At 45.0% G+C, this 24,356-nt stretch overlaps 1 pseudogene; it reads right to left on the reverse strand.

The window, feature by feature from the left end:
- Positions 1–1,027: 1,027 nt before the first annotated feature.
- LOC138283599 (mortality factor 4-like protein 1 pseudogene) overlaps positions 1,028–24,356 on the reverse strand; it is a 61,862-nt pseudogene continuing 38,533 nt past the window's right edge.

A 24,356-nucleotide genomic window follows, 5' to 3' on the forward strand; every position in this document is an offset into this window, starting at 1 on the left:
AAAATGTTGCAGTGAAACCTTGTAGATTTTACTGCACCACTTTTTGAGGCCTCCCTGCGTGGGACTGCCTCCCTTCCATAAATTATACCTGGCACAGGTATAATGTGGCACAAGGGGCTAGAAAGTGGCGCAATCCTAGCATTGCACCTATTTGTAAATATTGCATAGGGAAAAAGCCTCCTTAATGCCACACTAGTGTAAAAAAAAATGACACTAGTGTGGTGCAAGGAGGTGCAAGGGCCCTGTAAATCTGGCCCTATGATCACAAATGCAAATACTGCACCAGTCAACAAACTCCCACCACCAAACACAATCACCAGTGGTCAAGTAGTAGATGTCTTTTGGGGCAGATAAGCCTTAAAAAAGGCTGATTTGACCCCCTAGGGGGACAGAAACAGCCTTAACAAATTGCCCCCAAAGGGCCGCCCCCAAACAAACAAATACAATGCCCAAAATAAGAACCTCTGGTGGTCTAGTGGTTTCTGCCCATTGCCAAAAGGGCTGCTCCTCAAACACATGCATCAACATTATAAAAATGAATCCCTGGTGTTTAGTGGTTTCTGCCCCCCTTGGGGGCAAATCAGCTTAAAAAATAGTCTATCTGCCCCCAGCCAACATAATGCTCCCCAAACAGTGCACGAAACTAACAAAATATACTCCCTAGTGTCTAGTGGGCATTCCTGCTGCACGATCGTGGTGTGATCTTACAGCAGGAATGCTCAAAGAGGCATCAGAGTAAAGAAAAAGCCTTTCCTTTCCCCCAATACTTCTTTTGTAACAACCCCCCCCCCCACAAGAACTTTACCTGTTTACCCTTCGACATGCTGGAAGCAAACGGCTTCTAGCACATCAGGCGATCTCTAATGATGTCAGCGCACGGTGCACACTGACATCATTTGATGCCATGAGGGAGGGGTTAGGGTGGCAGAGGAAGCACTTCTGCTGCCTTCCCAGGTGGGAGCCCATTAATTAGCAATCCACGGGGAGCAACGGTGCTTCCCCGTGGGTGGGTGATTCGGCATAATGGTTACGTCCTCGGCACAGGAGCACCACAGCTGAGGCTGTAACCATTATGTCCATGGCCCAGAAGGGGTAGCTGAGGTGTCCCACAGACGTGCAATATCTGTTCATCTGAATGACCATCCAGAATTTCTGCATGCTGTAGCCTCTCAAATGTATACAGCAGCTGTGTGCCTAGCATGATGTTAAAGTATTCCTTAATTCCAGCAACCACTTTATTCACTACATTTTCCTTGTTGTCTGTCTTGCCTCGTGATTTCTTGTAATTTGCATAATCCTCCCAAATGGCATCAACACGTCTTTTGGCAGGGAGATAAAACAGGCTGTCTTTGCCTTGTGATCAAGTCCCAATCATCAATGAACCACTGTTTCAGCTCCTCTAGAATCTTTACTTTCACCTCATGTCTGTTCACAAAAGTTTCCTTAGTTTCCACGCTGGAACCTACACGAGCTGTCTCCTTGTCTAGACCCCTACCTGTGCTGTTGTTGAGGAGCTTCACTCGTACTGCTGCCTTCTCCAGCTCCTGGAGTTTTCTATTTATTCTTCTTCATTTTTAATTTCACATGTTTCTGCTCTGGACCCTCGGCCTTCTTTAGTGCTGCACCTCTCAGATTATCCTTCTGAAGGATACCCACTGCTTCTGCAGGTTGGTTTCAACTCAACTCATTTGAATACTCTGCTCTCTGGCACTCTTTCATCCCAGTTTTTATTCTCACCTCTGTAATGTATGAAGCATTTCACATGCTTCTACTTTATGGAAACCTTCCCACACTTAGCTCATAAAGAACAGGTCCACAAAACAGGCTTCTCTTTGGTGAATGTGGGTCTGGGCTCCCGCTTTGGTACCATTTATACTGCCCACTCCCTCTGCCCTCTGCTCCCAGTACTCCACATTTAATCACTGTGCGTGCGCCCCAGCCGCCACCACCTGAGGAAGACCATGGCAGAGTTCATTATATTCATACACTCTGTTCTATATTCCTTTTCGGATCAAGACACATTTCTGGTGAGCTTAAGGAACAAGAGGGCACAGTCTGTTATTGACTCTTGTTTCCTTAGGGGGTAGGTTTATCTTCTCTCCATTAGTCAGACTGCTGTTATGCACTTTTAGATCCAGAAACCATCATGGTTTAGTGCATGGGTGGATATATGTGGTAATTATAATTGTATGACACGCACTGCTCATTATGAATGTTGCATCTATATAACTCCAGCTCTTGTCCAATATTTTGAGTATTACCTTCTCCTGGAATGGCTCACAGGAGAGGTCCCCCTCCATGGGAATGTGCTTCTTTCAAATGTATGTGTGCCACATTAACCCAAACTAAGATAGGAGATTGCAGCCAATCATGTGCTTTGGCATACTTGTTTGATTACATGTTTTACTAGAACAATTTGCATCACTTTGATAATGACACCTTTGTTGATTTTCTCTACCTTTTTTCCTATAGTCAAAATGTATATTTTTTTGGCTAGCTTCCAAAAGCTATGAAGAATCAAAAATCAAATTATATTATGAATGTCCATTGTGTATGACAGAAATGTATGTGTGTGCTTTTAAAGGCAGCAAATTAGAGCTTCACATTTAAATTGAGTATTTGCTTGGGTAAAACGGAAAACCAAAAACTACCATATTTTATAAATATGTCATTAGAAACATAAGGAGAGACAATTTTAATTTTTTAGTTCTTTTACATGTATGTTGTTGTATGTAAAATTAAAATGCCGTCACCTGGAAAGCAATATAGTTCTAAAATGAAGTGACACATTTTTGAGTTCAGTTATAAGTCCCTCTTCTAGTTGGGAACAGAAAAATAGTGACAATTGTTCCAAAGGCGACATATGCCATTTCAACTACACTTCACCCACGATTAACAACATGTGCCCTAGTCCAAAAAGATTGCTCTACCAATGGCGAGATTGTTATGCAGAAGCAAAAAAAAGCTTCTTTTATTAGATTATGTCAGACTTTTCCTGATTTAGCCAAATGTTTTTTACAAGAGCAAAAAGTGCAATCAGTCTATACAAAAAGATAATACATATGATATGCAGGAAAGAACATTGCTGGCACAAGTCACTTGAAGGGACACATATTGTGCTCCTACCTAAAATATACTAAGGGCCTGATTTAGATCTTGGCCTTCACACCACCAACCTGTGTCAGGTGCAGACCAGAGAAGACTATTGAGTCGACGGTCTTCCTTTTGCCGTATTTAGATGCTGCAGAACTACAGGTAAGTCTCACACACACTCTACCTTTGCCACCTGTGTCCGCCGTCCCATCCATGACACAAAACACCACGTACATATCTATATCACATTGCCATTCCACCACAACACAAAACATACATGCAGCAAACACACATTTACGGACATCTATAACACAACATACACACACCATTGACACTGCACCCACACAGGACACAACAACCAACACAACTACACACTCAGCTACACAAACACAAACACACTAACACGAGGCACAATTACACACATCGCAACAACATCCACCAGACAACAACAACACTCACCTGAATGTTGCTCACAGCAATACAACATACACAACAAAATTGGTCTCACATGCAAGTGACACATACAGACACAACCACATCACCTACTCCAGCTCCCTACACCTCAACCAGCCAATCCACACACACACACAGACATACACATACTGACTCACATACAGAACAGATAGCACAAATCTATGCATACATGTCTCATTGCAATGCACACATCGACACCATTGTCCAGTGTGAGTGTACCGTAATTGTAGTGCCAGCATTCATTTTGCAATGAATGATGACACCACAATGACACGTGTGTACTTGTGCGATATGTATCTTGTGCCAGTGTGTCCCCAGCCATGTGTGACACCATTGTGTACCCCAATTATGGATGTGACAGTAATTTATAAGAAAATACTGTGATATATATATATATGTGTCTGCAGTGGTACCGACTTCCATGCAGTGCCCACCCAATGTACCCTGGCAATGCAGCATCCCTACATTTGAGTCCGGCGATGGGGATGGGTCATGTGTTCTTCATGGGTTAGTGGCAGCAGGGACGGCAGGTGTTGTCCAGTCATGTCCAGTCAAAGACAGGGGTGGAATGGGGAATAAAGGTGAGCTTTCACTAATTTCCCCTCAATCCATCTGCTAACTCAGACAAGGAGGTCGGACCATCCCTTTTTTCTTGGTGGTGAGGCACATCCAAATTTGCATGGTGGAAAGGGTGCCTGGGGTCCCGTCGACATCCACTTATCCTATCCCACCATCGACGTGGATGGCGTTTCTTGGCGAAGACCGAGGTTCAAATGAAGGCTTTAGTCTATGGGACAGCTAACATCTAAATTCGGCAGGAGGATGCCACGGCTTCAGAGAGGTTTTCAGTAAAAACAGTTGATGACGGGACTGTTACCACTAAGAACTTAATCAGGCCCTAAGACTTTGAGAGATCAAAGATTAAAATCTACTCTAGATTTATTAACTCAGATTTTCTATGGATAGTAGGTAATTTCGACTATGTTTAAGGCTTAACATGCTGATATTGAATGGCGAAAATGTGTCTTATTAAAGTAGACCAAAGAGCTGCTTGTTTAAAGGTGTTTAATTGCAGAGAAAACAACATGTTTGAGCACCCAAATATTAAGTGGTAATAAAAAGGTGAATTACACTGTGAAGCTCTGGGTAAATTTTGTGTGTCCATAGATCCATCCGATTTTATTCATATTTGAATAGTTTCTTCAGTCTATAGAGCTCAATACATTTCCATCAAATATAGGATATTTATGATGGCAATACATCTATTGGAAACTGCAACTCTGACAATGGTTATGATTTTTTTGTTGGAATGTTGACAAGCAGCAATAGAGAGAAGCCCTATCTGATATTTCTCCCCTTTCAAATGACTCCTTCCTGAAATGGGTTCCTGGCTGTGGACTGCAGCAATGCTACAATCCATGGCCAGGAAACCCAACTAACCACCAGGGATTTCATCTGGGGGATCGTCTTTCATGAAAATGGGACAGTCCCCCAGGCGAGCATTTTTTAAAATAATAAATATGTTGGTTTATCCCTGAGTGGTGCGATTGCCCCCCCCCCGGGGTTTAAAGTTGAAAAAAAATAGAAATTGATGGGGGTCGCCCCTAAGCAGGGCTGTGGGGGCTAATTTTTTTTTATAGATGTAAGGTTTTCCTGGTGGCCACGATCGACCCCCAGGGAAAACACTCATCTATACAAACAATGTGATCTATATATTCACAGAGAGAGAGAAAGGAGAGAGAGACTCTCTATAAAGAGGGAGAGAAATCCTACATATATATATATATATATATATATATGTAGATATATTTTTTCACTGAAAAAACAAAAGTTACAGGGACGTTATAGTATAACGTACTCGTACAAAACCATAGAAATTAAGCAATTATAGCCATAGTTCTTTCAATTAACTATAACCCGCGTCCTAAGTTAATTATAACTCGTGCCCTTGCCATGCACAGTTTTCTTATCGATAATTTTATTGCAAATGCTGCAGTGATAATATCAAAAATACCATAGAAGATGTTATCAACGATATAATATGTGGAGTAATTAGTTGTCCATGGAGAAGGCACAAGTTACAGGGTCGATCTATTTAGATTCACATTTTAAAAGTACAAAACAATAGAAATTCACTAGTTATAGTTACCTCAATTACTATAACTTGTGCCCTAAGGTAACTATAACTCCTGCGCCCGCCATGCACAGTTTTCACATAATTTTTTTTACTGCAAGTATTACATTGAATTTATCAGTGATGTTATAAAAGATGGCATGAATGCCGAATTGTTTTGGTATTTAGCAGTGCATAGGAGCGAGTTATAGTTACCTTTGGGCACTAGTTATAGTTACATGAGATAACTCTAACTATAGCTGGTGAATTTCTATGGTTTCATACGTTTAAAATGTGAGCCTAACTATAACGTCCCTGTAACCTTTGTTTTTAGGTGAATTTCTATGTTTCAGTGATGTTATAAAAGATGGCATGAATGCCGATTTTTTTTGGTAATTAGCAGTGCATAGGAGCGAGTTATAGTTACCTTTGGGCACTAGTTATAGTTACATGAGATAACTCTAACTATAGCTGGTGAATCTCTATGGTTTCATACATTTAAAATGTGAGCCTAACTATAACGTCCCTGTAACCTTTGTTTTTAGGTGAATTTCTATGTTTAAAAAAAAAATTATATTTCCTAACTATAACGTCCCTGTAACCTTTGTTTTTTTCAGTGAATTTCTATGTTTTTTTAACCTATAGTGATTTTCATTACTATATGTTAATCCAACCACCGCTCACACAGCCTCTGGCCAGGCCCTGTAAGCACCCACCTTGCACCGTGCACGGCCTTCACACGTGCACAGGGGAGGTTGCCTGTAAGACCTGGCCTGCAGCAAGATCCAGTAGCCAACACCCCCTAACCACCCAAAACAAAGCTGTGCACAGCTCTTTTGTCATGCACGGCAGGAGTTGGCCGCATCTTCTCTAGAACAAATAGGTGTGAGAGAGTGCATCTGGGAGTGAGAGAGATTGTCAGGTTGTCTGTGTAGATGTGAGAGTACGTACATCAGAGTTTAAGTGGGTGCATCAGAGTCTGTGCAGGTCTGTGAATGGGTGCATGAGGGCATCAGTGGTCCTGTGAGTGGGTGCGTAAGTGTCTGACTGGGGCTGTGAGTGGGTGCATGAGTGTCTAAGTGGGTATGTGAGTGCATGCATGAGTGTCTGAGTGGGTCTTTGAGTGGGCGAATAAGGGCCTGAGCGGATGTTTGACTGGGAGAAAGAGATTGAAAGCGAGAGTGGGAGAAAGAGCGCGAGAGGGAGACAAAGATTTTTTGGGGCTTTAATGGATGATATGCTTAGAATAAGATATTTCTGCAGAAATTAAAAAGAAAAGTGTATTTTTTAAATGTTTTATTTTTACTTTTACATATACATCAATTCAAACTCAAGCAAGCGACAGTTACGACACCATTGGTTACATACATGCAATGCATGAAAACTTTGTAAACAGTGTCGCAGTGCTTGATCATGCCCCTTCTACTGGGCCAATTAGGACAGCGCATTACAGTAGTGGCATCAAAGCAGCAGCCCAGTCTCTCCGGATTAATAGTGCGTGCTGCTAATTCGTATTAATCGTAAACTTGCAAACTGCCACGTTGCAAACCGTCGATTCATGTGACACATGCATATCAATATTTCTTGTCTATTCTCCCTCTGGTTCACCTGTCTCCTTTCCAACTAAGTACCTTTGATAGGGTTCCTGGTACTTTTTGGGCCGACTTTTTGGGGATATTAATTAATTGAATGTGTCTGTCTGTGTATTGCAGTATAACATATCTGAATGACATTTTTTTAAGGTCGGTAGAGGGCCACGGTCCCATCTCATAGTTGTCCTGTATTTTGCCAGCAGCATACACATTGACGTTGGCTTTCTTTCGCCACTTTCCTGTTGTATCCTAGGAGGGCCAGGAGTGGTGTGCGCTCCAGCTGGCCCCCCACGATGACCTCCAGCTCGGTAAACACGCTCCCCCAAAAATGCTGTATATCCAGGCAAACCCATGCCATTTGTAAAAAGCCCAGTTCTACCTCTCCACACCTGGGGCAATCTGATGTGTTACGTAGCCTATATTTGAATAGTCTAAGGGGTGTGTAGTATGTTCTGTTGATGTATTTGAAGTGGACCAAATGGTGCCTTCCAATTAGTGATATGTTTTGGGTCACCGCACAGCAATATCGCCACTGTGTGTCCATGAACTGTGTCCCTGTGTCCCTTTGCCATTCCACTCTGGCTTTTGTCAACCCTGTCCCTTGTGCCTCTTGTCCATATGTGTATAATCTAGTCACTAGCTTGCGGGGCAGGGTATCCACAATGGCCATGGAGAGAGCTTGTATTTCAGGTGGTTTCTGCAACTCGTCCCCCAGTAGTGTGCGCATAGTTTGACGTGCCCTGTAGTACTGAATCTGCATGAGTGGGGTCGTTTTCTGCATCTGTTCCATGATTGATACCCAAGTACGCATTACCCCCTCGCAAAAAAAAATCTCCCATTGTCTTGATGTTCAGTTTACGGAAGGTTGCAACCGCACTCTTGTTTAGCCCCAGTGGGAAACATGCACCATTTGATTGGTATGTGAGGAGAATATAATTGGGATAGCGCTTTTCTAGCCATGAGGCTATGCCATGCATGGGAGGTGGTATTTAGAGAGTCAAATGTTCCATGCCTGCCGACCGGGGGCTGAAACAACCGACTTGGCCGGGGGTGCGGCGCTGACATGTCTCATTCTAATGCCAAATAGGGCATCTCAGGGGGTCCGTGCATCCAGTGATGTGCAAATATTTAGTGAGCTACTTTGTAATATGCCTCCAGGTCAGGTGCACTAAGTTCACCCATCTCATATGGCAGGGTCAGTACCTTCCACTGTACTCTGGGCTGCTTAGCATCCCATGCTAACTTAATGAGAAGAGTCCTCAAGGCGGAGAAGACTGTCCTCGGTGGCAGGGTAGGGATGTTCTGGAAAAGTAATAGAAACCGTGGCAGTATCACTATCTTCATAAGGGCTACGCATCCCACCAGTGAAAATGGCAGCCCAATCCACCTCTCCACATTTTCAGTCAGCTTTTGTATTGCTTTTCCGTAATTGTCCATCATGACTGTCTGTGAATGTGTGGATGTGAACACCTAGGTAGCGTACAGAGTACATTTCCCATTTAAGAGGGAAATATGTGACTATTGGAGTTGTGGCCTGTGTGAGGGGTAATGCTATAGATTTATTCCAGTTAATCCACAATCTGGAAACAGTGCCAAATATTGTGACCTCTCTGAGTGCAGGTCCGAGGGTATGCCTGGGGTTATGTATATACAGCAAAGTATTGTCTGTATAAGCAGATATAATCAGGTGGACCACATGGCCCCTGCAACAAATTCCACAAATGCCCCAGCAAGGTGGTGGTCCCCAGGGCTCAGGGGGGCCGAAAGGTCTCCCCTATTAAAAAAATTCCATGACCATGGGACCCGCCCACCCAGGCGCTTTAGAAAAAAACAAGCGCTGGAGCCTGTGCTTGTTTTTCTTTTTAATTTTCCTGCTGCAAATATTGTGAATTCGATGCAAAAAAAAAAAAATGACATGCTTTCCTGCTCTTGCAGGGTTCCTCTGGGGCCCCATCACCAGAGCTAAGGGGTCACGGTGTCCCTACCCTAGCCCTTTTTCTTTTTTATTGTGTTTTTTTCTGGGACTCGGCTGAAGCCGAGTCCCAAGATGGCTGCCAACACTTTCTGGTTTGAAGTGTTGACAGCCAATCAGAGCTGTGCATTTCCCTGCATGAGCTTGTCATTATTTGCAAAATTGTCGTGGCCAGAGATATCTACATTTATTTTCCCTTTAATATCTCCAAAATTACTGAACAGATTTACACCAAATAAGCAAAAGCACAATCTGTATACCAAAAGCTAGCTTTCTGCCAAATTTGGTATAATTCCGTCCAGCAGCTCGGGCTGCAGTCGTGTCTAAAGGCCCCAAGGGAATTAACATGGGAGAGTCAACTTTTTTTACCCTTCTTTTTCTCTGCCCCCACTTGACTGGTCACCCCGAACCTTTCCGTGCACAGCAAGAACCACCACGGAACTTTTTTGGGGAAGATTTCGTGAAGATTCATCAAATGGTGCCATAGTTATAAGCAAGTCAAAAATGCTTTTTCAATGGAAACATGGTCCTAACTATAACTATTTAGTGGCGACTATCAATTTTATATATATACTAGTGTATGAAAAGAGAGGAGTTGATGTAGTTGTCGAGTCAGTAGAAATAACATCGGAATCAGTGAAATGAGTAGCTGGGAATAGTACAATGGATTTAGTATATATTTTACAAACTTCCAAATCAGCATTCTTGAGAATTTATGTGCTCATTTTTTTTTAAATTAAATTTGATTATGTTAAAAAATGTTGATATTGGGAAATGCTGGAATTGGATATCAAGCAAATTGTTTAATCAGGGACGTAGTCTTTTTTTTCTTTAATAACTGCAGGTGTAAAAGTCTATTTTCTACTTATGTAACTGTGGTGAAAGATTTGTATTTATGGAAATTGGAGTACGGTTTTTAAAATGGCAGTGAAAAAGATTGCAACGGTCGAAACACGTTGCCAATAAACCTTTTCTTTCAAACACTGTCTGTCCTGGAGTGCACTGTGATGTCCACAAGAAAGAACTGAGCTGTTGGGTGATATATGCCGGATCCTGGCTTCTAGCTCAGTGCACCGGCCTCGCTAGCTGGATGTGACCGGCGCTAGCTGAGTAGTCAATTTTTTTCAGTTTTGGCAGGTCCCCAGCACCTCACCAGTAGAGCTCACATGGAGCGAGGTATGCGCTGCGGCTGTAGCCGGTGGAAACTGAGGGTATGCAGAACGCTATTTCAGGCTTATGGGAGTGCGATTTCTAGAATGCTTCCTAACAGCTGTGTGCTTTCTAAACAATTGAATGAGGCAGAGGTTTTGTGTCAAGTATTGTGTTGACCGACATGGAACGGGATGCATGAATGCAAGATTTAACTTTTAAAATTATTTTGTTATGGACTCTCTTTACACACAGTGCACAATATGGAACAAGCACATCTGAAAAAGCTAGAGAAAGCACAAAGCCTTTTCAATGAGCATGATGACACTGACTACATTACTCCCTCAACACAAGGGGGTGGTAATAAGGATGTGACTCGGACCTTGAAACAAAATTTATTTCAGTATGAGAAATTATTGGAAAGGGAAATTAATAGGTGGTAGGAAGTGACTTCTCTTGATAACTATATTGAGATAGGCAGTGTCTCAAGTGGTCTGAGTATACTTATTACCCCTACCTATCAAAAACTTAAACCAAATCTCTTGGAGGAATGGTCCGCTCTGATGGCCACAACTTGTAAACAGATGATGGGCTTACTTTCAAAATATGCCAAAAATGAATTAGGGAGAACTGTGATGACATTACTAGACTAAAAGATCTCTTGGATCAACATCCAGATCAGACAGAAATTGTGACATTTACTTCTGAGATGAAGGCCAGAGTTGCTAAATATGAGGAGGAGATTCAGGTGAAAAAACGATGCAAGTTCCTTCAGGACAAACAGGATTATGCAAGTTGTTGGATACTTATTTTTGGCAGGAGATATGATGGAGCTATAAAGCAATTCATATGGATGGTTGCTTTGAAACAACAAGCACTGGTAACTTCGGAGTCTGGCTCAGATATTTATTCAGATCTGTATGATCACCCAGGTACATCAGATAAGGATTCTGTGTCCCTTACTGCTGCAGATGAATATTGTTTTTCCAACAAAGCAAAGGTCCCCACAAGTAGCCACCAGAAAAAACAAGAGACATCAATGGAAATGGAAATGGAAAAAGACCCACCGGGGATCAAAACACAAACAGGATGCCACATGGGAGGACAACTCGACAGACATAGCAGAGATAATGGGTGAGAGTTCATTAATAGTTATGAATCTATCTGACCATGCTCTAACAAAGGACAAACAGTCACTTTTAAAATTAGGTCTGTCTTTCTGTCCAGTTAATTATATGGATTATTGTAGAACCCATGACTGATATTTTCCTTTTCATACACAAACTGAAACTTATGAGGATTTTTAAACAACAAGAAAAGAGGTGGAAAAAAGGCACTTCTGCGTGTGACATGCTGAAACTAACTTGTGACAATTTATTTTTGGTCGATATAGAGGGCCTTTCTGCACTGAGGGATCTAGAATTGGGTGAAGTGGTTTGAGCAACTGAGAGGAATTTGCTATGTGATTTGAATTTGGAACTTGACAAAATTTCACTAAACCCTTTCAAACCAATCTCGATGTGAAACCCCATAACACCTCATGATAACATTGATACCTTTCATGATGTAGTGGTGAAGAATCTTTTTCATATTTGGAAAAGTTCTAAGGCCCGCCAACCTGATCATTTGTCACAGACACATAGGCAGGCAATCAATACATTAATGCAGGACCTCAGTATTGTTATTGAACCCTCCGATAAGGGGGGAAATGTTGTATTGTGGGATCTCAGGAAATGTATTGATGAAGCCGAAAGATAAATGATCTGATGTAGGAATTAAAAGTTAGTAACATATAAGGCATACAAACAGTCTATTGTAAAATACCATATCATAATGGATGGATGGAGAGAGAAAGGTATTTTGTGAGACAAGGAATACCAATTTCTGTACGTGAAAAAAAACAGCAGCTCTTTGTTTCTATTTGCTCCCTAAAATACATAAAGACAGGGACATTCCACCTGGTAGGCCTATAGTATCTGCCAACAACAGTTTGCTGGAACCTAGGTCAATTTTTCTGGACTATTATTTGTTGTCTTATGTTATCAGTTTACACTCTCATTGTCGAGACGGCACTGACTTCATTTCTAAGATCAGTGGGATTCCTTGGTCAAACACTTACATGTTGGTTACAATAGATGCTTCTTTATATAGTTGTATCAATCATGAGCAAAGTATCTCTGCATGTAGGCATTTTTTTGGAGACAAGCCAAAACAGTTCCATGATCACTCCATGAAGCTTTTACAGATGCTCAGATATTGGCCCTCATTATGAACACAGTGGTGTTTATCGCGGTGTTCAGGCTGACGGTCATTTAACTGACGGCCAGACTCCCTGGGACCTTGCTGGCCGCATAGAGAACATTCTACTGGGCCTTTGGCCGCGGCTCCACATGGAGCTGCCGTCAATGCCTATGTGCGGCGGGTACAGCTGCACCCGTTGTGCAGATCACTGCCCTTAATCAGGCAGTAACCTGCGCAATGGGGCACTGCACAGGGGCCAAGTGCATGGGCAGTGCAGGGTCCCCCAGGGCAGAGTGGCCCTCCTGACCTGCAATCCACCCTCAAAGTAACCTGCCCCTGGTTCCAAAGGCTCCTTTACTCACAGACCCTGGCTGACGTATCTGCACTGCACCTGGCCTCCCTGGTCCCTGCATCAGAAATGCATCTGTGCTCTAGAGGTCCCTAACCACTTGTGACCTCTACAGTCCAAAGGAACCCACCCAAATTCCCTTTAAGTCCTCCTTTGCAGTGTGTTTTCAAGTGTTTCCCTTCTCTGTTCTGCACCAGCTCCAGGACATTCAGTCTCTGCTCCCACTTGAACCGGGAACTGTCTGAACTTCTCTGGTTGGCCCACAGGACATCTCAATGAACTCAACCTAAGAACAGAAGGTGACACTTGGGAGAGTATGGCCTGATTTTATACGCATTTTTTAAGTTTCCTCTCCTTGATTCCTATGGTGCGTAATTACGCACAAAAAACTATTTTTGCAAAACTTTGAAAAAAACATAACTTTAAAAGTACTTACCCAATTTTGATGATCTTGGTCTTAAACATTTTGTAAAAACCTGAAGTATTTTTGTAAATTGATTTTGAGTTATTCTTTTGAGTGTGTGTCCACATTTATTGATACTGTGAGTATAACAAATGCTTAGCACTCATCGAAGATTAGCCTAACTGCTCAACCAAGCTACCACTAAAATAAGGGAGCATTACATGGTCTACTTAATACCTTTGGATACCAGGGTAGGGTTGCCTGGACTCTCTGTATGGTGCACCTCATTGTACACTATATAGAGAGACAGCCTCCTACAAACATCACACTACATTCACTGTTCATGTGTTTTTTTTTACTTTAAAGCAGATTGGTTCAATACAAATTAATCTTTGGATTTGGCGCACACAGCTCTGGCAGCCAAAACACCAACCATCAATGCACCTACAATGTGCAAGATCAAAACCAACCTGAATGATGTGGCACATTCAGCCCGGTGAATACTTCTCTCTGATTTAATTTGTCCAAGCACTATCCAGAGTAGGATGAAACAGACAATAAATTCCTAATTTAGCGCTGCTGTAGCTTCATATTTTTGGATGCAGCAGTGGCGGTAACTTAAAGCCATATTTACAAAGTGGTGCTAAAGCTGTCTAGCGCCACTTTTCCTGTGTGTGCATAATGTTCCTGAGCATCAGATCTGACTGCGTCAGATATCAACAATTATATGAGAGGTAGGCATTCCTTCTTTAAAAATGATGCTGTGACACTAGCATCATATTTACCAGCCTCCCCAAAAATGAAACGTGCATAGGAAAGGTTGCGCTAACTCAAAATAGCATCAAAATTTTAATGCCTGGTCAGACCAGGCATTAAAATGACACTTAGGCACTGGTAAATAAGGAGAACACATCCAAAACACCCTGGCAATATGGAATACACAGTGTATCTACTCTTGCTATAACTTGGGGCACCAAGGAGACTACTGCAACCCCCACCATCACTGCCACATCCACCAGCACCACCACAGTCACCACTACCCATACCACAGAGGCAGCACAGAAGAAAAGAGCACATCTACCACCAGCGGGCTTCCCTCATTGTCCTCAGGGAGGAGGAGGTTATCACCTTCTACTGGCTGTGCAGAGAGTCCATCATACAACTGCTCCACCTCATTGTGCCCCAACTGCAGGCAACGTTGAGAGGGACTCCACCATCCTGCCACTGACCATGCTCCTGGCTGTGCTTCATCTTCTTGCATGTGGATCCTCTCAAACCACTGTAGCACAAGTGGCTGGAGTATCAGAGCCATCCCTGTCTGCATTTCTGCCCTCTGTCTTGGATGCAGTCATCCAGCTCATACCCCGCCACATCCTCTTCACCAAGACCCAGCAATTGCAGCAACAAATCAAACAGGGTTTCTATGCCATTGCTGGGTATCCCCATGTGCTGGGACCCATGGACTGCTCAAATGTGCTACTTGTACCCCCTGCTGCAATGGAACATGTATACTGCAACAGGAAACACACCCACTCGATAAATGTGCAGGCCATCGTGGACCATCATGTGTTGTTGATGAATGTGGTGGCCAAATACCCAGGCAGCATCAATGATGCTTACATCTTCCACCACTCCATCATGAACCAGAGATTCAAGGTCAGACAATATGGAAATGGCCTGCTTGTAGTTAAGCTAACAACAAGTAACTAACACACACACCAACAGATATAGTGGACACAATACAAAGACAACTATCTACCTGCACAGATAGGGCCTGCACGATGAGGCCTGCCACACATACATGCACCATGCACAGGGGTACACAGATCACATCAAATCATCCTGACATATAGGTGAACACATCTCAAGCCACTATTGCACAGGTTGCATGCTTTAAAGGCACACACCCATGCATGGCAGATAGGATATCTGCACTACATCTCTGTGTGCAAGGAAGGTGTAACATCTATACTGGGGGGTGGTCACATTCAACACTCATGGGACATCGGCTGTGTCAAGACCCTTACATCACTGACTAGCAGCCTCAGTTACCAGGCCCTTGTGCCACTCTGCACTACCAAAGCAAAATATTATGGATGCTCTATTGGCATAGTGCCACTTCCCATTTACAAGGCCATGCAAAGCCACCTTGTGTGGTTTTTCATAGCCTTGCAAATATAGACAACATACACACATGACACTGTGTGAAAGGGGTGTCTCAATTCTGTGTCTTGGGGTATACCCATGCAATATCCAAGGAAGTTGAAGGTATCTGATGTACCAACAGAGTTACAAGGCTGCAAATGTATCATATGTTTACACCATCTCAGGGAGGGTGCAAGAGTGATGCAATGGGGAGAAATAGCTTTATCACTCCCTGTATCTTACCCTTCCCATGTATGCTGCATTCTGCAGCACACATAGTACAATGGAAATATCTCTTGTGATGCTTTTTTGTGTAGAAAGGTGTTTCTTCCTGCACAAAAACAATCATACTTACAATGCAGGCATCCTGACACCATGGTTCAAGGCTGCCTGCATTGGCTCTAGACAACAATTTGTGCATCAGAGCAGGGGGAGCAGATAGAAAGGTGATGTATCTTGTAAACATGGCACTTTCCTGCCCTTACCTGGTGGCACATGACAGCACAGTAATGACCTTGGTAGCCTTCCCTTTGACATGGGCCTCCTAACAGAGGCCCTAGGTGGTAGCTGACAAACCACAGCCCATAGGCAGATAACATGTAACTGTACAAATGTACAATGCATTGTCACAGAATTCACATCTCACATGTGTGGAGTGTAATGCTACATACAGATAGCACTCACCATGCCTTGGAGGCAGCAGCCTTGGCTGGAAGGTGCTCCCACATATAAAATTCCATCCTGAAAGCTAAGTGGAACACCTACAACTCCTGATGCAAGTGTGAATGTGTACTCACTAGGTAACCTGTGTGTTATCTAGTTGCATGGACCCCAAATTTGCAGGAGGCCCCAAGTAATGTGTTCAAGTTCCTCTTCTTAGGGTTGTAGTATAGTGCAGGAAGTTGTGTTGCTGGACTATAGAAGACCACACTCAAATCTGCAGGATATATGTGTTGTGTACAGAAATTGGGCACAATTCTGTCACACAGGTACACAATGTTACACCACCGTGACATTGAGCCATGGATTTGGAAATGGCATTTGTTATATCATTCCACTCAATTGGGATGTGTGAGGGCATACTGTGTGGATAGCATCATGTCAACTGTTATGGACAATGTAGGGCACTCAAAGGCATTGCCAAATGTAATGTAGGGCAACACCAATATCTGGGGAGGAGCATGGACCCATAGATGTGTCTGTGTCAGCCATGTCTGGCATGTCACCAACAACCTAGCCCAGACCTACAAAAAAGATACACAGCCCCATTCCATCTCACCACACATGTAGTGACAACACAAAACATTGAGTGGATTAGAGTGATGGAAATCAACCAACAGCCAAACCTGCTACACAAACAGGCCCGTCAGGAAGTTGAATTGTACAATGTATCTTCCCATGCATTGCATTTGACATCACATACGGTGAGGAAACAGGCGCCTAGAAATGATATTACACTGGCATGATTGACAGATCATGTGTTCATAATTGAGAGAAGTGCATGACAATACCAATACATATGACACACATGGCCAGGATGTAGGTGAAGGCAGTAATCCAAAGCAATGACCCATTTTTATCCTTTAACTTTTCAGCTGACCAAGGTTTCGGCATCCAGCCATGGGCGATGACACCTTTGGCAAACCAACAAATAGACTATGAGAGGACCTACAACCAGGCACATGTTCGGTCCTGGAACACTGTGGAGGGGACCTTTGGCTTGCTAAATGCTTGCTTTCTATGCCTTGATCTATCAGGTGGGCGACTGCTGTAATCCCCACCAATGAATGCAAGATTATCATATTGCACAATATCTGCGTAAAAAAACAATGTCCCCTGGGATGAGGAGCTGGAGGCTCACCTGGAAGAGGATGAGATCCTAAATCATCCAGACATACAGAACCCTGCTGCGGGTCACAGTGTCATGACCACATTGTGCAGCATTTCTTTTCCTGAAAACATGTGGAGAAAGCCATGCCTGCAAAACATGTTAATGGACTAATCTATACAATATATGCCCTGAAGTGTTTGTCACAGTCACATTTTCTTGATAAACAACATCCATGAAATCATGAGAAGGCCACAAGCATCATCAATATAGTGTGAACACTGTTGTCATCATCTAAGTACAAGACACAATGCACTGAGGTCTGAAAAGTATGGTATGTAATGTTTGCATTGTCTGCCAAACATCTTCATCTGAAAACACTCAAAGCTGCCATTGAACTGTTGTTCCAAAAGGAAAACAGATAGATAGGGATCACTATGTGATGCATCAGGTCAACACTGTATGCCAAGCTCTGTAAATAGTTGTCAGGAACTGCAACAGTTGAACAGTATGTGATATGTGTCAGGTAAATGGGTAAAAGATTCATAATACTGCTGAGAAACCACAGCATCCACATCTTTTGCACTCACATGTCTGATGAATAGTAAGTGTGTCACAGAGGACAGTACATCTGTATGTGCAGCACAGTGTCCATTCATGTCTCATGATGTTAGAAATATGTTTGAGTACATTAGGACATAGACTGACCAGTATATGTATGTGGGACCACTAGTTGCAAAGATCATTCCTCCAAACCACCCCTACTTACTGTCAAATTATGTAGTCTGTAGCTTTGGGTCACTACTCCTCACAAACCCACCCACATGAGAGCTCAGCAGAGTCTCAATCATCACCTAAACAGGACCAGATACGTTGTGGAGGGGACTCCCAGAGTCCACCAGTATCACTCCTGGAGTCAGGATAGATTTTGGGAAGATTTAGGGCCTGATTCTAACTTTGGAGGACGGTGTTAAACCGTCCCAAAAGTGGCGGATATACCACCTACCGTATTACGAATCCATTATATCCTATGGAACTCGTAATACGGTAGGTGGTATATTCGCCACTTTTGGGACGGTTTAACACCGTCCTCCAAAGTTAGAATCAGGCCCTAAATCTACTCCCCACCAATAGCAACTAAACCAATACTACTGCGTTGCACATTACAGAACACATGCGCAGGCCATAATCTCCCATCGCCCAATGACAATGATGAGCAGGAAGAGTTAGACGATCAGTATATGGAAGATGGGGAGTGTTAGAAATGGGGTCTCTAGTTGACAGTCAGGTAGAGACCATCACTATAGTCAGGGCAAGGGAGTCACACACCTAAGACAACCACTGCTCACCCCCATGGTAGCTTGGCACAAGCAATCAGGCATGTCGCAGGGGCAATGTATAAAGTATTTGTACACACACATACACAGTAACACTGTGAAAACACCACAAAAGTACTCAACACCAGTTTAGAAAAATTTCCAATATTTATCTGAGTAAAACAAGGCCAACATGCACAAATAACGTCATCACCTTTTGAAGGTTTAAAAGAGTCTTAGGCCCTCATTACAACATTGGCGGTAAATGCCGCTTACCGCCGTGCTGGCGACTGCCAACATACTGTGACTGCAGCGATATACTGCTACGGGTATTATGAACCACACAGAGAAATCAACCACTATACAGACACCCACACAATTCCGCCAGCCCAAAGGTCAGTGATAAACTGGCAGTACCAAAACTCACACCGTTACACCAACAGAAACACAACCACAGCATCATGACCCACGAATCACCGTGGCGGATTTAACCGCGGTAAACCATTGGCGGTACACACCCCTGCGCTAAAAATACACACACACTAACAAAACTACACCACATTGGACAATTCAAACTACACACACCACACCCACACACCCAATCCAATATAAAACACACACCCACAATACCCACAACCCCTTACAACGAAAAAAATATATTGCCAACTGAGAGAGAGACAAGCCAGGAGTACCCACTGAATCTGGGCCACATAACACCATCACCCATACACCATCCACGCATCTCACAGCACACACCCCAACACATCACCCCACACACCCTCACACATACCACTCACACTACACCCATGGCACCACAAAGACACCCCAGCCTCTCCGAGAAGGAGCTAAGGGTCATGGTGGAGGAAATCATCCGGGTAGAGCCACAGCTATTCAGATCACAGGTGCAGCAGACATCCATTGCTAAGAAGATGGAGCTATGGTGGAGAGTCGTGGACAGGGTCAATGACGTGGGACAGCACCTCAGAGCAAGGGATGACATCAGGAAGAGGTGGAACGATATACGGGGGAAGGTGCGTTCCGTGGTTGCAAGACACCAGGTAGCTCTACAGAGGACTGGCGGTGGACCCCCACCTCCTCCCCAACAACTAACAACATGGGAGGAGCAAGTCTTGGCGATCATGCATCCTGAGGGCCTCACAGGAGTAGCAGGAGGACTGGACTCTGGTAAGTCACATCTTTACTACTCCCCCCCACCTGCATGCTGTAGGAAGGTAGCCTCTTTCTAGCCTTGTTACCCCCACTTTTGACCTGTTTGTGAGTATATGTCAGGGTGTTTTTACTGTCTCACTGGGATCCTGCTAGCCAGGACCCCAGTGCTCATAGTGGAAACCCTATTTGTCAGTATGTTTTATATGTCTCACTGGGACCCTGCTAGCCAGGACCACAGTGCTCACAGTTTGTGGCCTATATGTGTTCCCTGTGTGGTGCCTAACTGTGTCACTGAGACTCTGCTAACCAGAATCTCAGTGCTTATGCTCTCTCTGCTTTTAAAATTGTCACTGCAGGCTAGTGACCATTTTTACCAATTCTGATTGGCACACTGGAACACCCTTATAATTCCCTAGTATATATTGGGGTTCCAGGAGATCCCTAAGGGCTGCAGCATTTCTTTTGCCACCCAGAGGGAGGTCAGACAATTCTTACACAGGACTGCCACTGCAGCATGAATGAAATAACGTCCATGTTATTTCACAGCCATTTTACACTGCACTTAAGTAACTTATAAGTCACCTATATGTCTATCCCTCACTTAGTGAAGGTTAGGTGCAAAGTTACTAAGTGTGAGGGCACCCTGGCACTAGCCAAGGTGCCTCCACATTGTTCAGGGCAATTTCCCCGGACTTTGTGAGTGCCGGGACACCATTACACGTGTGCACTACATATAGGTCAATACCTATATGTAGCTTCACAAATGGCCATGGAACATGTCTAAGATCATGGAATTGTGCCCCCATGCAAAATCTAGTATTGGGGTGCCAATTCCATGCATCCGAGGTGCTCCAGCATGGACCACGGGTACTGCCAAACTAGCTCTCTGGGGTTTTCACTGCAGCTACCGCTGCTGCCAACCCACAGACAGGCTTCTGCCCTCCTGGGGTCTGGGCAGACCAGTCCCAGGAAGGCAGAACAAAGGATTTCCTCTGAGAGAGGGTCTTACACCCTCTCCCTTTGGAAATAGGTGTTGAGGGCTTGGGAGGTGTAGCCTCCCCAGTCTATGGAAATGCTTTGAAGTGCACAGATGGTGCCCTCCTTGCATAAGCCAGTCCACACCTGTTCAGGGATCCCCCAGCCCCTGCTCTGGGCAAAACTGGACAAAGGAAAGTGGAATGACCACTCCACTGTCCATCACCACCACAGGGGTGGTGCCCAGAGCTCCTCCAGTGTGTCCCAGACCTCTGCCATCTTGAATGCAGAGGTGTGAAGGGCACAGTGGAGGCCTCTGAGTGGCCAGTGCCAGCAGGTGATGTCAGAGACCCCTCCTGATAGGTGCTTACCTGATTAGGTGGCCAATCCTCCTCTGAGGGCCATTTCGGGTCTCCCCTGTGGGTTTCTCATCAGATAACGAATGCAAGAGCTCACCAGAGTTCCTCTGCATCTCTCTCTTCAACTTCTGTCAAGGATCGACCGCTGACTGCTCCAGGACACCTGCAAAACCTCAATAAAGTAGCAAGATGACTACCAGCAACATTGTAGCGCCTAATTCTGCCAGCTTTCTCGACTGTTTCCTGGTGGAGCATGCTCTGAGGGCTGTCTGCCTTCAACCTGCACTGGAAGCCAAGAAGAAGTCTCCGGTGGGTCGACGGAATTTTCCCCCCTGATAACGCAGGCACCAAACTTCTGCTTCACCAGTCCACTGGATCCCTTCTCATCTTGACGAGTGTGGTCCCTGGAACACAGGAGCTGGATCCAAGTGACCCCGACAGGCCAGTGGTCCTTCTGTCCAAATTTGGTGGAGGTAAGTCCTTGCCTCCCCACGGCAGACAGTAATCCTGTGTACTGCGTGATCTGCAGCTGCTAGGGCTTCTGTGCACTTTTGCAAGGAATCCTTCATGCACAGCCCAGGTCCCCAGCACTCCGTCCTGCATTGCTCAACTTGCTGAGTTGACCACGGACTTCGTGGGACCCTATTTTGTAGTGTTGAGATGACCACCATGCTCAGATTTCTTGAATACCTGTTCAAGTGCTTCTGCGGGTGCTGCCTGCTTCTGCATGGGCTCTCTGTGCTGCTGAGTACCCTCCCTGTCTCCTCCTCCAAGGGGCGGCCTCCTGGTCCTTCCTGGACCTGGGCAGCACCCATTTTCTTCAACTGCAACTCTTGCAGCTAGCAAGGCTTGTTTGTGGTCTTTCTGCATGGAAACAACTCTGCATCCTCCAGCACGCCATGGGACATCTTTTGTGCAAAAGAAAAGTTCCTGGCATCTTCCATTGTTGCAGAATCTTCAGCTTCTTCCACCCGGAGGCAGCCCTTTTGCACCTTCATCTGGGGTTTAGTGGGCTCCTGCCCCCCTGGACACTTGCATGACTCTTAGACTTGGTCCCCTTCCTTTACAGGTCCTCAGGTCCAGGAATCCGTCTTCAGTGCTTTGCAGTCAGTTGTTGTCCTTGCAGAATTTCCTATCACAGCTTTAGTGTGTTTCTGGGGAAGTAGGGTAACTTTACTCCTACGTTCCAGGGTCTTGGGGTGGGGTATATTGGACACACTTAGGCCCTCATTACAACTTTGGCGGGCGGCGGAGGCCGCCCGCCAAAGTTGCGCGTCGTGAATACCGCACCGCGGTCGGAAGACCGCGGCGGGTATTCAGAGTTTTCCCCTGGGCTGGTGGGCGGCCGCCGAAAGGCCGCCCGCCAGCCCAGGGGAAAACGACCTTCCCACCATGAAGCCGGCTCGTAATCGAGCCGGCGGAGTGGGAAGGTGCGACGGGTGCTACTGCACCCGTCGCGTATTTCACTGTCTGCTATGCAGACAGTGAAATACATTTTGGGGCCCTCTTACGGGGGCCCCTGCAGTGCCCATGCTGTTGGCATGGGCACTGCAGGGGCCCCCAGGGGCCCCGCAACTCCCCCTCCCGCCATCCGGTTCCCGGCGGGAGAACCGCCAGGAACTGGATGGCGGGAGGGGGAGTCGGAATCCCCAAGCCAGCGCAGCAAGCTGCGCCGGCTTGGAGGATTCCTTGGGGGCAGCGGGAAACCGGCGGGAGACCGCCGGTTTCCCTTCTCTGACCGCGGCTAAGCCGCCGCGGTCAGAATGCCCCGCGGGGCACCGCCGGCCTGTCGGCGGTGCTCCCGCGTGCCGCGGCCCTGGCGGTTCTATACCGCCAGGGTCGTAATGAGGGCCTTAGTGTTTTCTTACACTCTCAGCGACCCTCTACACACTACACTAGGCCTGGGGTCCATTCGTGTTTCGCATTCCACTTTTAGAAGTTTGCACTATTTTTCAAACTGTTTACTTACGTGATTTTGGTTTGTGTGTCTATTCTGTGTATTTTACTTACCTCCTTAGGGAGTATAGCCTCTGAGATATTTCTGACACATTGTCACTAGCATAAAGTACTTTTATTTTTAGTAACTCTGAGTTTTGTGTTTCTTATGATATAGTGCTATATGATATAAGTGGTATAGTAGGAGCTTTGCATGTCTCCTAGTTCAGCCTAAGCTGCTCTGCTATACCTACCTCTATAAGCCTAAGCTGCTAGAACACTACTAATCTAATGATAAGGGATAATTGGACCTGGCACAAGGTGTAAGTACCATCAGGTACCCACTATAAGCCAGACCAGCCTCCTACACATGCCATTGAAAACTAATACCCCTACCCTGACGCCATCACTCCACCACCTCACATACACCCCACCATCACAACCCACCCATCCCAATACCAAGCCCTGCATGCTACACCAATGCAGGGACCCCCATCACAGACCTGCATGGACACTCATCACCACAGCATGCACACTAGTGACAATCACTTAACCAAACCAAGCACAACTCACATAAGCCAAAGCTGCCTTGCTAATAACAACCATAGAGGGGAACATATCCATGCACAAGATGGCACACGCAGATACAATAACACTGCATTTACATCCCCACAGGACCCCCACTCAACGTCACCGGAGAGGAGGTGCCAGCCACATCCAATCCCCCCACAGAAGAGGCCCACAGTGATGACAGCAGCTCTGCACTCCCGGATCACGATGACCAACCTGTCCCATCAGAACCTCTGGACAGTCGGTGACCCTACCACAGTCCCAAACCACCACAGAGCCTCCCCCTTGTTGTAATTTAGCAGTGATTAGATTAAGCATTAGCAGAAGACATCTTGTATTTAGTAACTATTGTGAACATTTTGCGGAATCCATTTTGTATTCATGGCAGCCATTTTTCTCTGCTACATGCTGCCATGTGCTCACCATGTGCTCTGTCCTACCTTTCTGTTAACTGCTCTTGAAATCTGCCTAGTGACAAGTTATATTTAGCATCTCTTACTTTTGCACATGCTCAGTAAGGTCTGCAGCTGTTAGTCCTTGGAAACTGTTAGCTCCTCCTACCTGTCGACTGTGCATTTTCCACATGACCTTACATGTATACAAGTCTTGTTTCCATAATTGTACCATCTCCTTTTAGCCCCTGCGTGGGTATAAAAGGACCATGCTCTCTCA

Source organism: Pleurodeles waltl, chromosome 3_1, assembly GCF_031143425.1.
Source record: "Pleurodeles waltl isolate 20211129_DDA chromosome 3_1, aPleWal1.hap1.20221129, whole genome shotgun sequence".
NCBI classification, from domain to species: Eukaryota; Metazoa; Chordata; class Amphibia; order Caudata; family Salamandridae; genus Pleurodeles; species Pleurodeles waltl.